The 12,591-nt window shown below is 42.6% G+C and overlaps 1 long non-coding RNA gene across 3 annotated transcripts in view; it reads right to left on the bottom strand.

Moving 5' to 3' along the window:
- Positions 1-11,764, bottom strand: part of LOC129656946 (uncharacterized) — a 59,301-nt gene extending 47,537 nt beyond the window's left edge. For 2 of the 3 annotated variants that reach the window (XR_008716541.1, XR_008716539.1), the window contains exon 1: positions 11,045-11,201. This is a non-coding gene — a long non-coding RNA (uncharacterized LOC129656946). Of the gene's footprint in view, positions 1-11,044; positions 11,202-11,747 lie in introns of those variants that run through there. The other variant, XR_008716540.1, reaches the window with a different exon arrangement.
- Between the last annotated feature and the right edge of the window lie 827 nt (positions 11,765-12,591).

Here is a 12,591-nt window from a genome sequence, read left to right as displayed (position 1 = left end):
GGAACTAAGCCATCAGTGTTCCTGAGTCTCCAGTCTGCTAACTCATTTTGCAGACCTTGGGACTTCCTCACTTCCATAATCACATGGGCCAATTCCTTAGAATAAACCTTATTACATAGGTGCATATATAGACAAACAGACACAGACATAGAGACATGGAGTATGGAAGAAATGGAATACCCAGCACCCTAAGATGCATGTATTCCATTGGTTCTGTTTGTCAGAAGAACCCTAACTGGTATACTCCCTTTGCAGCTCTGCCTCTCACACCCATGACCACTCCCTTAGACCTTATAACTTGACCTGAAATTCAGCACCCCATTCTGACCACAACTTCCTATCCCTTCAGCTCCCCAAGTTCTTTTCAGCCACCACTCCCCTCTCTCTGACTCAGCAAGACCTCCCATCCTTGACCAACTCGCTTCTGGCCCTAACTGCTGAGGCTTCGGGTCCCTCCTGCAGCCTCGCTCGTTCTAGCTTCAGCTTCCTTGCTCTAGTCCGCCACGTTTACCTGGCAAATCCCATGCATTGGCTCCACCCCTGCCTTGCCTACCTTTCCCATATTGAGAGCCAGGCTGCTCAATACTATTGAAGAAAATCAGAAAACCACACCTACTGAAGCCCCTACAAATGTTGATTTCACTGAAAGAAACCAGTCTTTGGTTTCTCCCCCCTCTGTGCCTAGCCACTCATTCTCATTCTCTGATCCGAACTATGCTCTCACCTGCCTTGTAAGGCCCCCTTCCAGTCTCTCTCTATCTACTTTTCCTGGACAGTCTCATCCCCTGCCTCCTTCACCTCCACCAATCCCCTCATTACTTACTGCTAGGTCATTTTCTTTCTTCCCACCTTTGTGCCTTTATGTACCCCTGTCCCTGGACCTCCGGAACCTTCCCTATGTCTGCAAACAAATACACACATCAACACCTGGAGAACGCCTACTCTTTCTTCAAGGCTTGGCTCACATGTTTTAAATGACACAGGTCAGCCAATACCTTCTGCAGGAAACCGTCCCTGACATCTGACCCCTCTTCGGTGTCCTGTCTACAGTCTCCTGTTAGCCAACATCTATTGCTGTGGCCCTTTTAGCCACCCTTCCCTTAGTAGTATCTTCAACTCTTTCTTTTGGGAATGACTCCTCTCCTACTACCCATTCTGTGCGAGCCTACAGTGTCTGCAATCACAGTTCGCTGCCCTCCAGCCACATTACCTAGATCCAGAATACTATGATAACCCACGGCCCTAGGGACAGTGGTTGGTCTAAGGAGCACAGATGTACCACAGGCTAACCAGTAGGGATCTTTGCCTGGGATTCTAAATGAGGCTAGAAGGGAAGGTTTCTCGTGTCTGGGGTCATGGAATTAGAAGGCTATGGCACGAGGGTCATTTATGATCACATTCTCCACTAAATTCTTACTTAGAAATTCTAATATATTCTTAGAATACACTGGGCTTCCCTCCACCAAAGCCTACTGTCTCACTGATTGGAGTTATCTATTTAGCAGATGGTCAACAAATGTCTGTTGAATGACTCTCACTTTGGGTGTGGCTCATCTCTTAAGGGAATACGGAAATTGACTACAGACAAACCCCACCTCTGGCTGTACTTGGTTTTATGACTCATCTTGCTTTGACAGCAGAGATGGGTTCACTTTGTTTATTTGAACTTTTGGAGGAAGAATGATCCTTCACACACATTTTTTTTTTTTTTAATTTTTGGCTGCACCCGTGACCTGTGGGATGTTAATTCTCTGCCCAGGGATCAAACCCCCTCCCCCTGCATTGGAAAGTGGAGTGTTAACCACTGGACCACCAAGGAAGTCCTCACATGCATCTTGAGGGGAGAATCTGTCCATACCTTGAAACCTAGAGACAGAAAGCTAGGCTATACTTGGCCACAGCTCAAATCTTTCCTTTAAAATGAAAAACCTTTTTGCACAAGAAACCTTAGAGTTAAAATGGTAGAAGCCATTGAGGAAAGCAAAACAAGGGTTGGTTTGTTTGTTTATATAGAAAAGAAAAGAAAGAAAACAATTTAGTAAAGTTGGAAAATAACTTATGCGAAATGAAAAAACTGTAGGCTCCAATCCGTGTTTAGACACTGAGTCACCCAGAATACAGTGACCTGATTATGTAGCCTCTCTTCCTCCATAGCCAGATCTATAAATTAGAAATAACATTGTGCGTCCTGGCTGGTCTCACTAGAGCGTAATGAGGTTATTTCTAGGAAATGCTTTGACTTCAAAAAAGTCAGATGAAAATTCAAATCACTTTTATTATAAAAGGTTTCAATTTGATTAAAAAATCTTTGATGTCTCCCTTGTGAGTCATGCATATTTCCCACTTCCTATGTATCTCTATTATCAGCATTAAATATTTATTGTAGGTCTATTGAAATACAAACTTGTTCTCCCAGCTCTCAGCCCAAGGTGATTTCTAATGACTATTTAGTTTCTATGATGATGTTTTAAATTCACGTTAATAATGGAAGAATCTAATGTTAAATTGAAGGTTATTATAATCAGTCTCCTTTCAAGGTAACTGAATGTTGAAAAGATCTTTTTTTTTTCTTTTATCATCCTTTCCTTAATTACATGAGAACTTTACATTAATTGTTGTTTAGGCTTTCTAGAGAAAATTTGTACAGGCAAATACAATGTTGTTGCATATGGAAGTCATCTGATTTACTGCCTTCTCAACATCCACTTGTATGTCCAATATACAACTCAAATTCCACATATCCCCCCAGCATGACTGACAGTCACTCCTCCACACCGCTGCTCTTCCTGTAGTTTTCCCCAATTCAGTTACTGGCAGCTTCATTATTTTAATTGCTTGGATCAGAACCTTGGGGTCATCCTTGGCTTCTCTCTTCTTCTCACACTTCACATTCAATCAAATCTTGTCAGCACCACCCTCAAATATACCCCAAATCTGCCCCTAGCCTGGCCCCACTGGCTCTCATCCTTCCCCAGCATCGCTGCAGCAGCCTCCTAACTGGTTCCTCTTCCTGCACCTTTGCCCCTTGGGTCTCCGTCCAGCACAGCAGCCAGAGTGACTCCACTGGACAAGTTAGAAGAGGTCTTCCTGCCCTTCACCACCGCCCTTTCCCACCACGCTGCCCAATACACAGAGCAGAAGCCCAAACCAGTAAATGAGCACGAGGGCCTTTCTGAACTTTCTGGTCGTCCAGTTCCCAGACCTGCTCTGCTCCTTCTTCAGGACTTTGTCCTCTGAATTCTGTCTGCATCCTCCTCCCCCAGATATCCACCTCGCACCTCCCTCACCGTCTTCTGGACTTACTTTACTTTCTGAGTGTGGCCTTTTCTGATAACTTTATCTAAAATTGTAACTCCCCACCTCCTATCCATGCTTTCCCACTTCCTGCCTTACTCTCCTACCCTCTTTTTCATTTTTTTCACATGGCATGTGGGATCTTAGTTCCCCAGAAGTGTTAGGAGCTCAGTTGTGCCCGACTCTTTGCAACCCCTTGGACTGCAGGCCACCAGGCTCCCCTGACCATGGGATTTTCCAGGCAAGGATACTGGAGTGGGTTGCCATTTCCTTCTCCGGAGGATCTTCCCGACCCGAGGATCAAACCCGGTCTGCATTGCAGGCAGATTCTTTACCAACCGAGCTACCAGGGAAGATCCCTAGGAGTTCCCCAGACCAGGGATCCAAACCATGCCTCCTACATTGTTAGCCAGGAGCCTTAACCACTGAACCACCAGGGAAGTCCCCCTCCTACCCTCTTCAACCCTGTATACAACCTCTTGCTATAATTTGTAATCGAACACAATGTTATTTAGCATCTAACTACCTCTCTAGGATGTAGAACACAGCAGACTCGACGAAGCAGATGTCTTTATCTCTTTTTATTCACTGTCTTCAGTGTCTGACACAGAGTGGGGGCCCAATAAATATCAGTTGTCTTAAAAATATATAAGAAAACCTTTAGCTCTCTTTGCTATAACACCAGGAATGACTCCTCTGCTCTTAAGCTCCTGTCTTGTCAGGCACAGTATTCTTTTTCTAGAGGACATTTCAGACCTCGAGAACAGAAGAGCAGTTGTGGCCAAGGGCAGCTGTGTGGGGATACAGATGGCGCTTCGGCTTACATGTGGTCCCTTCTGATGGCTCTGAGTCTCTGTTAGGCTAGAACAAACCCCAGCAACTTTATGGAGAAATAGGAACACCCAAGCAGGCCATACATGCCAGTGAAAACTTCCCAGAGGAGATGGTTCCAGGACCAACTAAGATTCTGTATTGATTATTGACTAGAAGGGAACCCACCTCCAACTCACAAAGGATGAATCCAAAAGCCTTCAAATTATCTTGAAGGGCATGCTCGTCTCAGGGCCCTGGTTGTAAAATGAAAACGAACTGTCCTTCCATCAGGCAGCGGCTACCATCTGACTTTAAACATGCTGGATTACCAGATCTTCTGATTTTCAAGAAAAGTCAGACTTCAGATTTCATGAGGAATCCCTCAAATGTAAAAAGCTGGTCCCTAAATTCAAATTAAAAACCACCACCACCATATGCTGGGAGCCAAACAAAACAGCTTCTAACCACACTCAACTGGATTTCAACCTCTGCCTTATAGGCTGGGGAAAACTAAACCCAACTCTGAAAAGAGAAACCTAGAAAATCTGGGCTTCTGCTTTCATTAATCTTCTATTAAATTCCTTTCCCACAGGAAACTGTCTTTGCAATCTTCATGCGCAGGTCAGAACCACTCAGCCCTAATGACTTGACACTCTCATCTTAAAACTCAAACATCTGTGTGAAATTGTTCCTTCTATCTTTTGACTTGCTGGGCAGAGCGAGTGGGGAATCCAGCCCTGCCCCCCACCCAGGCCAGATTCACCATTGCTTGGCAGGGTCCTGAGCATCCGCAATGGGAGGAGTGCAGAATACCAAGAGTGGTAGCGAAATTCTCACCAGCAACAAGCGAGGAAAAGAGAATTCTGTAGCTACCAGAGTAGGAAGGAGTGGGGTAGCCTGTTTGTGTGTAAGGAACACAGTCTCAGCTACTAAGTGAGAGGTTAATTATTACCAAAATCAGTAGACTGAGTCCCTCAAAAAAAAAAAAAAAAACAAAGCTGGGACTATATTTGATCCATCTTTGTATTCTTAGAATTGATCCACTATATGCCTGGCACGTCGTAGGATCTCTACTGGGGGTCAGACAAAGGTAGAGAAATCACTTTTTTTTAACCATACGACAGAGAAAGGGAAAGGTTCTGAGTCCAATCATAAATTAGTGGCCGCAAAACAGCCCCAGGAAACTGTGAGATGAAATTTAACACTTTGAGGCAGCAGCCTAACTTGCAATGTCAGAAGCATAGATTTTATTGTTCTTCTTTAAATCATAATGGAAGGGGAAACAATGCCAATTTTAAAACTAGGCCTCATATTTTATCAATTTTAAGAAGAAAAAAAAAAAAAAATCCAGTCCCAACTAGGAGCAGGTAGAACAACTGAAAACCCACAGAAATGTGAAAAAAACCATTTTACAGCATTGTTTCCTCCCCCAGACACATTTTTTTTTTAATGCAATGATTTTAGCCAGGATCAGAGAACTGTTATTTGTTAGATGAAGAATATGTAATTAAAACCACCATTCTGAAAGAAAGGCTTTCTGAGTACTTTTTTTTTTTTAAACCTTCTGTGACCGGGCTGGTAATTTTTTCCTGTCTCACACCTACTCAAAACCCAGGGGATTTGTCCCTGATGCTGCCATGAACATAATTACAGTACAGTTCTCTAGTGTATCGTTCAATCACAGCAGACAACTATTGATTTCTCTTTAAATTGGAATACACATAATTTTCTCTGGTCTAGGAATTGTTAAAATGCACTAAGAGACTAGGGTTTCATGTTTCAACTATGGCAACGCTGGCAGTGGAGTTTGCTTTCCTTTGTGCTTTTTAATTTTCCTTTTTCCTTCTCCCTCCAAGAACTGCGATAAGCCCTTTCTGAGCTGGAAAACTCCACTGACTTGTTCCGACAAATTCTCGTTCAATTTCACACTGGGTCACACACAATCAGAAGAAAGACGTCCCCGTGACCGCAGGGAGAGCAAGAAGGTTCAGGCCGCTGCACAGAAATCTCTCTCTCTGCTTTTACACCGACTTGGCTGAACCTGGCTTTTACTTCTTTGGAGATAACTTCTGGGTACAAAATCTTTACTTAATGATCACAAAAGATGTTTTTTCCACACGTTTTTCTTTCAGTAGCAATAGGAATAACACCAAGTGTTTGCTTCCTTCTTGTTTATACAAAAACACCCTCTGACTGCTGAGAGACCACATTTTCATGGACAAGGGCAAAAGCAGGCAAGTGAGCAGGCCTCGCTGTGGTCCTGGATGTGCCACAGTCCCGGGAGAGTCACACACCTTCTCTGGGTAGGCTCAGGTCTTCTGTCTACAGAAAGGGGACTAAGCGTCGCTGGTTATCAAACTGTGCTCCATGAAAGTTTAGGGTGTAGAGATTGGAAAATACATTAGTCCCTAGGACCCCCATTCCTCCCACCACATTTTAGCCTCAAGTCAGTTCTTAGTTTATATATTGGATTTCCACATCAGATTTTCCTTAGAGAAAGGGTTTTATAGTTTTATAAGTTTGAGAAAGAGAAAATCTGTCTTTGCCTATTCTCTCCTTCCGTAATTCTGTGACTTTTCCCTCTGATGATACACAGCCGCAAGCTCCACAATACACGTGTTCATGAGAGTGGCTGCTGCTAACTCGATTCAGTCGTGTCCGACTCTGTGCAACCCCATAGACAGCCTCCTACCAGGCTCCCCCGTCCCTGGGATTCTCCAGGCAAGAACACTGGAGTGGGTTGCCATTTCCTTCTCCAATGCATGAGAGGGAAAAGTGAAAGGGAAATCACTCAGTCGTGTCCGACTCTTAGCGACCCCATGGACTGCAGCCCACCAGGCTCCTCTGTCCATGGGATTTTCCAGGGAAGAGTCCTGGAGTGGGGTGCCATTGCCTTCTCCTCATGAGAGTGGACCACTGTACAAAAAAGGAGCCTGGTGCATGCGTGATGCTTTTCATCAGTGTAATCACCTCTACTATCAAAAACATGAATTTACTAAGCCTCATTCATACACAATGCCACATGCGTTACTTATTAGCACAAAACTGGCAACTTCCATTTCCAATTTGAAAGAGTGATTTTGCAGATTTTGAAAAGGAGAAATCTTGATAATTAATTCTTTCAATGTGTTATAGCTATGAAGCATCGGAGGCACAAATGAAAAAGGACAAAGAATTTGATAACACTATTATAATGCAAACAATTAATACAAAGCAAATAAACAGTATCTGAAACCACTGTCTCCAGAGGCTATTTAAGCCTTCCCTGTAAAACCAAACAGGAAATTATCATCGCTTTATGAAAATAAGTAACCAGATTTTAGCACCCATTCTGGGTGGGAAGTGCCTCTTTACAGGAAAAATACCTACCACCCATTACCATAGGCATAGGAAAGAACACGTATCCCTGAGAACATTTAGAATAGGAATTCCAAAGAGCAAGCAGCAACTGGGGTAAAAATGGAAATAGAGCTCAGAGTGGAAAAACAGCATTGCATATCCCTGGTAGAATTTTCAATTCATGCTGGAAGAGAGCAAAGGAAGCTAACTGATGGAAACCCAGTATTCAAATGCACTTTGAGAAATATCCAGCAAAGACTTAGCAACAAAAATCATAAAACAAGAACAATCTCTCTTAGACCAGACCACAAAGAAGTAAAAAGGGCCCTGTTACCTTAGACATACCAGTTGGTATTATCACTAGGTCCTCTTTGAGAAGGAGCCAGAGGTCAAGATTGGAATTAGCACAAGTCTTTTTTTATGCCATTATTCATCTACCTTGTTTACCAAACATTGTTACCAAGGCCAGAATGCAGTTTTTAAGAAGCTACAAAGCTGTGAATCTACCCTTCCTTTTTCTCTCACCTAGTTCCCCCTTAATTTATCCATTTTGTGAGCTGGTATGGCCAAGAAATTCAGAATTCAATTCTCCTCCGAGTTGTCAGATTCAGTACAATTCTTGATCTGTTCACACATCCCAAAACAAAAAGCCCAAAATGCCTCCAAACTAAGACAGAATGTGAGAAGATGCCTCCTGCCAAAAAGAAATAGCTCAAGTACTCAAGTTTACATAACTTTGAATACTTTAATGCAATGATTTAGAACTCTGCTAATCACATTCAACCACAAATAACACAATTCGATTTCTTTTCAAATGTCTAAAGAACTCCTAAGAAGTGATCTTATAGTTATTTAAAACTTATCATCCTCATGAGAATGAAAAAAAAAAAAAAAGATGTGCACCAGGTAACATTAACTACCATAGTGTGGCTGTCCTACCAGGAGCATATGTGGCAAAAGAAACGGCACGTGGGCTGCGGTCTGGCTACCGGTGGCAGTTCTGTGGCACCTGGAACCAAACAGAACATCCTATGGGGTCCACTTGTATCTGAAGTCACTTGGAATAGTTGTTAGTACTGCTTGCCAACTATTTCTGGTCCACCCTTTTACCCAGACACAGGATAGAATTGCCTTTTCTGGTTCCCTGATGGTGTATGGAGCCATATGACTAGTTATGGGGAATGACTTGTAAATAGAGGAATATAATCATTTCCAAAAAGGAGCATTTAGTTGATCATACAAGACCTTTAAAACTTCTCTTTCCCCTCTGACACAGTGGCCAGAAACATCAGTAAAGGAGACTGCTTCAACTATCTAGGCCCCAGAGTGACTCTGATGAACAAGGCCCCCGTCTCACATGTGACACGCGATGAACATAGAGCACAGCAGAGAAGTAAACCATTGTTGTGTTAGGATGCTGAGACTGGGGGATTGTTTGTTACTGCATTATAACTTTCACTATCCTAACAGTGTTCCACAGAGCTGGAGCTCCTTGGTTCAGCAGGAGCATTCATGGGAAAGGACTACAGGAGAATCCGGGAACAGACCCAGTCATCACTGGAAATCCTCCAAGGATTATACTAGATCTCACAGAGGGTTGGGGAGGTCACTCTTCAATCCCACATCCCTATAGAAAATTCTTCTTTTCCTGTGGCTTTTTTCTTTTTTAACTGAAGTATAGTTGATGCGTAACAGTATGTAAGTTACAAGTGTACAATACAGTGATTCACACTTTTCAAAGATAATACTGTAACCGAGCAGGACCCAATGGGGCCTTCCCAGGACAGACACCTCGCCCAATCCTCTGCTGTAGCTCCTCTCTGAAACACCAGATAACAGCATCTATGCACATCTCCTGAGTTTTTCAGGTGCTAAAGTGAAGTGAAAGGCACTCAGTCATGTCCGACTCTTTGCAACCCCAGGGACTACATAGTCCATGGAATTCTCCAGAATACTAGAATACTAGAGTGGGTAGCCATTCCCTTCTCCAGGGGATCTTCCCCACCTAGGGATCGAACCCAGGTCTCCCACATTGCAGGTGGATTCTTTACCAGCTGAGCCACCAGGTAAGCCCAAGAATATTGGAATGAGTAGCCTGTCCCTTCTCCAGCGGATCTCCCCAACCCAGGAATCAAACCGGGGTCTCCTGCATTGCAAGCAGATTCTTTACCAGCTGAGCCACCAGGGAAGCCCTTTCAAGTGCTAAAACCCACCATCAAATGAAAGAAATTAACTACTTGATGATCCTGAGTACGCAGCCTCCAGAACTTTCTGATGCCTAAGGATTGGTAGCGTTAACTGCCTGTTACCTCAGCATCAACCAGAAAACTGTGCACTAGCTTATCACATACCCAGGGATGCAACGTGGCCTTTAAAAATACTCTACTTTGACCCTGTGGGGTTTAGGGGTGGGGGATAGTATGTATAGTGTTAGTTCTTCAGTCATGTCCAACTCTGCGACCCCATGGACTGCAGCCTGCCAGGCTCCTCTGTCCATGGAATTCTCGAGGCAAGAATACTGGAGTGGGTTGTCATTTTGATTCACCCATTCTCCTTGCATGGTCCTGCAATAAACCTTTCTCTGCTCCAAACTCCGACGTTTCAGTTTATTTGGCCTCGTTTTGTGTCTGGCACACAAACTCGTGTTCAGTAACAGTATTCCATTTATAGTTATTATAAAATATTCACTCTATTCCCCACATCATACAATATATCTGTGTAGTTTATTTTCTATCTAATAGTTTGTACCTCTTAATGCCTTATTCCTATACTGTCCCTCCCTCTTTCCAAGGGTACCACTAGTTTGTTCCCTATTTCTGTTAGTCCTCTAAGGCAAAGGGACATTCAGGCGTCTCTAGGCCTTAAACCCATTGTCCTATTAATTAAACTACTTTGTTGGGATGCGTTTACTCCCTGTCTCCTTTCCCCCAAACACTCTGGACAATAGATTCAACTACCAGAATAAAAAACAAATCCTGCAAAGTGCCTAGAGAAACTCTGCAGTAAAAGTTCTTTGTAGCTTTCACAGAGTAGAGAGTTTGACAGCTTAATTCCCTTTACAGGACTCAAGACTGACATCACATGAGAACATCTTAGCATAGGATATTTGTCCTCACAAAACATTTATTTCAGGCTTTTTACAGTAGACGATTCAAGAACTGATTTTAAAAAAAAATTTTTCTTAAAGCTGATGCTCATGTTTTGATGAGGAGGGGAATTCCCTTCATTTTCTGTTTATAGTCCCTGTCCATTTATCATAGTACTGGATTGTCATGATACCACCTCAAACAGCATGTCTCCTTGACAATTCACCATAACCTTGGAGGATGTGAGATTTTTACACACTTTCCCCCAAAAATCTAGAATTTCAAGTTATTTCAAAGAACTTTGAATGTGTATTTTAGAAAAAAAAACCCAAACTCTTCCAGCAAACTAGAAACCATCAAAGTAGAAACTGTTTCACAGAGAACATTAACAGAAAGCTGCAAGAAAAACAAAATGAGAAATGCTGAAATACTGTTTTCATTTCTTTTCCTTTTTTTAAGCTGACAGTGTAAATGGAAATAACTTAAGCAAGACAATCAAGTAAACCTCTTACCTCGAGCATCCATGAGCTTCAAAAACTGTTCTTTAAATACAGTCATTGGAATAGGGTTTTATATTTAGCTTCTGCTTCCCTCTGGGTCTCCTCTTCTGTTACTAATATGTTTTTTAAATGCCTAAAACCTTTCTTATTACCTAAGAATTCCCCCAGATTTCATGAATTAATGCAAATGGTAATCACAAGTGCAAATGAGTAATTGGTAACACAAGCACCCATCTGTGCATGCAATTAACTGCCTTGAGCAAGTAATTGCCTGTTTTTACAAGAGCCTACTTAGAAATTTCAACTTAAGCATATATTTCAGTGAGTAATTCTGCCTGTAACACTAAAACTTTTACTTGGGACAAATACTTTTAAACAGCAGCCAAACAATCAATCATTTTAGTCTTAGAAAGGTCATAACCCAGGAAGCCACCCCCATGGTAACTGATTTGGTGAGTTTCACAGTTCCAGATGCAGGAGAGCAGGGCATTTCCCAACAGAGCAGGCCATGTATTCAGGAGAGCCCAGAACAGCTAATCCTCATGATGAGTGCTCTCTGCAGCTTTCAATTTCCGAAACTTTTGATAATTTACTAATTAATTCATTGAACAAATATTTGCTGAACACTGTATTATATACAAAGACCTCTGTTATAAGCTTATGTCTATGCAGATTAGAATGAAAACGTGGTATATTTTTCTCATAAGGAACTTACATTTAGGAAATAGAAGGCTTGAAGCTAATTATCCAAAACACAAGCAGGCTTGTAAATTAAAGGCTGTAAAGGTGTACCTGTTACCTTACCAAGCCACACCTGCCTGACAAAAAAATTGCAACAAAAAGCATCTTTGGGTCTGAGCCTTCACCAAGCTGTGTCCTTGGCCTCCTAATCCATGAAATCAACCAGTTTGCCTCCTCTTTGCAAGGTGACCCGGTTTCCTTGACAGTCATAACATTTTTCTTCATCAGCTACTGAGCGTGTTCCCCCACCACCACCTGCTGCCAAAAGCCTTTATCCATAGCAGTTTTTGGTCCTAGGCCAAGCTGCTACTTGCTATTGCCAAAGGCTCTGTTGTTCCTCTCATCACTGCCCCTTTGCCTTTCAATATCACCCATATACTAGCAACTTCCAAATTGAGATTTTCAGCACTAACTTCTCCCCCAGAATCCCATGCTGATGTATCTAACTGCCTCGTCAGCATTACCACTTAGGAATCTAATAGTCATGTCATACTGCATTTCCTAAAACCAACACAATCCTGTTCTTCAAATCATTTCCCTGTCTTAAATGATGGGAAGTCCCAAACTTTAACAGTCACTCTTTCCTCCACTCTTTCTCTCCATCAGACATCCCACCCATCAGCCAATCTTTTTACTCTACCATCAAAGGGATCCAAATTCCCCCCACTTCTCACACATCATTTCCACCCTGGTCAAAGCTGCCATCTCCTCTTGTTGGATTATTCCAGTTGCCTCCCATCTGGGTTTCCTGTATCCAACCCTCTAAACTTATCCTCTCACTCTGTCATTGGAATTGTCCTTTTATTTTTTAATAATTT

The sequence above is a fragment of the Bubalus kerabau genome, chromosome 1 (assembly GCF_029407905.1).
Source record: "Bubalus kerabau isolate K-KA32 ecotype Philippines breed swamp buffalo chromosome 1, PCC_UOA_SB_1v2, whole genome shotgun sequence".
Classification (NCBI taxonomy): Eukaryota; Metazoa; Chordata; class Mammalia; order Artiodactyla; family Bovidae; genus Bubalus; species Bubalus kerabau.
Note: the sequence above shows the minus strand (reverse complement) of the source record. Positions and strands in the feature narration are given on the sequence as shown.